Raw genomic sequence first — 2,791 nt, forward strand, 5'->3', positions numbered from 1 at the left:
TGGGCATTTTTCGCCTTCGGGGACCGGTCTCCCCGACCAGGGACCGGTTCCCGAACGTGGGTGTTCCAGGACTTAGCCAAATTTTCGGGTTTTTCAGCTGTTGCGCAGCGAGGGACCGGTCTGCCCCTTCAGGGACCGGTCTCCCGAGGACCGGTCTCACCACCAGGGACCGGTTGCCTTAGGACTTCCTGACAGGCTACGCGTACGGGGACCGGTCTCTCCTTCAGGGACCGGTCCCCGAGAGCACAAAATCTGGGACTTAGCCAGATTTTCAGATTACTCTCTCGGGTCCCTTCTAGCCTCACTTATGGACTCTAACGGGCTTAGGGTCCACCCAAACTCGTTCAATTTCGCGTTCCGCTCATTTGACGGAACCCGGCACGATTTACAAGGGACGTGGTATGTTACACTGTCGGTTTGAGTTGAGTTGATCAGTTTAACGACATGGCGGTCGGCTTTAGGTTGAAGTGTTCAGTTTAACGACATGGTAGTCGGCTTGAGATTGAGATGCTCATTTTAACGACATGGCAATCAAGTTGAGAATGAGATGCTCAGTTTAACGATATGGCGGCCGGCTTGATTTGAGTAGCTCAGTTTAACGACGTGGCAGTCGGTTTGAAGTTATAGTGCTTAGTTTAATGACATGGCGGTCGATCAGCTTAAGGTTGAGTTGCTCAGTTTAACGACACGGCGGTCGGCTTGATATTGAATTGCTTAGTTTAACGACGTGGCGATTGGCATGAGTTAAGTCGCTCAATTTAACGACGTGGCAGTCGGCTTGAGTTGAGTCGCTCAGTTTAACGATGTGGTGGTCGACTTGAGTTGAGTCGCTCAGTTTCACGACGTGGCTGTTGGATTGAAATTGAATCGCTCAATTTGATGACGTGGCGGTCAACTTGAAGTTGAGTAGCTCAGTTTATAACGTGGCGGTCGGCTTGAAGTTGAGTTGCTCAGTTTAACGACATGGCGGTCGACCAGATTTGAGTGGCTCAGTTTAGCGACGTGGCAGTTGGCTTGATTTGAATAGCTCAGTTTAACGACGTGGTAGTCGGCTTGAATTGAGTAGCTTAGTTTAGCGACGTGGCGGTCGGCTTGAGTTGAGTAGCTCAGTTTAGCGACGTGGCGGTCGACTTAAGTTGAGTTGCTCAGTTAACGATGTGGCGATCCGCTTGAAGCTGAGGTGTTCAGTTTAGCGACATGATAGTCGGTTAAAGTAAGTTAAGGTTGAGTTTAATTTTAATTTGCTCTGTTTAATAACTTGGCGGTCAAAAGAGTTTGTAATGATTTGCTCAGTTTATTGACTTGGCGGTCGATTTGTATTTTAATTCAGTTTAACGACTTGATAGTCATTTTGAATTTTAATTTAGTTTAACGATCATTTGACAGTCAAATATTCAGTTAAAGTAAGTTAAGGTTGAGTTTAATTTTACTTTGTTCAGTTTAATGACTTGGTGGTCAAAAGAGTTTGAAATAATTTGCTCAGTTTAAGAACTTTGCACTCAATTTGTTTTTTAATTCAGTTTAACGACTTGAAGGTTATTTAGAATTTTAATTCAGTTTAATGGCATGACGGTCAAATATTCAGTTTAACAACTTAATGGTGATTTGAATTTTAATTCATTTTAACGACTTGACGGTCAATTTGAATTTGAATTTAGTTTAATGACTTGACGATCATTTGATCAGTTGAACAACTTGACGATCATATCTGAAAGTGATTTGCTCAGTTAAGCGACTTAACAGCCGGTTGGAGTTAAGATACTCAGTTTAACGACTTGGCGGTCGGCTTGAGGTTGAGGTGCTCAATATAATAACTTGGCGGTCGGCTTAAGGTTGTGGTGCTCAGTTTAACGAAATGGCGGTCGGCTTGAAATTGAGGTGCTCAGTTTAAGGGCATGGCGGTCGATTTGAGTTGAGTTGCTCAGTTTAACGACATGGAGGTCGGCTTGAGTTGAGTTGCTCAGTTTAACGACATGGAGGTCGGCTTGAGTTAAGTTGCTCAGTTTAACAACATAGCGGGCTTAGAATTAAGGTGCTCAGTTTATTGACATGGCAGTCGATTTGAGTTAAGTTGCTCAGTTTAACAACATGGCGGTTGGCTTGAATTTGAATTCAGTTTAAGGACTTGATAGTCATTTGAATTTGAATTCAGTTCACTCAGTTTAACGACTAGGCGGTCAAAAGGAGTTTAATTTGATTGCTCAGTTTAGCAACTTGGCGGTCAATTTGAATTTCTACTCAATTTAACGACTTAACGGTAAGATGTTCAGTTTAACGACATGACGGCCAGATATTCAGTTTAATGACTTGATAATCAAATGTTCAGTTTAACAACTTGATGGTTAATTTGAATTTGAATTCAGTTTAACAACTTGATGGTCAAATGTTTAATTTAACGACTTGATGGTCGATTTGAATTTGAATTCGGTTTAACGACTTGATGGTCAAATGTTCAGTTTAATGACTTGATGGTCAATGTTCAGTTTAACGACTTGATGGTCAATTTGAATTTGAATTCAGTTTAACGACTTGATAGTCAAATGTTCAGTTTAACGACTTGATGGTCAAATGTTTAGTTTAATGACTTGATAGTCAATTTGAATTTGAATTCAGCTTATCGACTTAATGGTCAAATGTTCGGTTTAACGACTTGACAGTCAAATGTTCATTTTAACGACTTGATGGTCGATTTGAATTTGAATTTAGTGAAATTGATTCATGAAATTAGTTCATGGTAGGGGGGAAGCCTCTGGAATGGGTTTATGAAATTAATTTATGATAGGGGCATATT

Source organism: Ananas comosus, linkage group 13 (assembly GCF_001540865.1).
Source record: "Ananas comosus cultivar F153 linkage group 13, ASM154086v1, whole genome shotgun sequence".
Classification (NCBI taxonomy): domain Eukaryota; kingdom Viridiplantae; phylum Streptophyta; class Magnoliopsida; order Poales; family Bromeliaceae; genus Ananas; species Ananas comosus.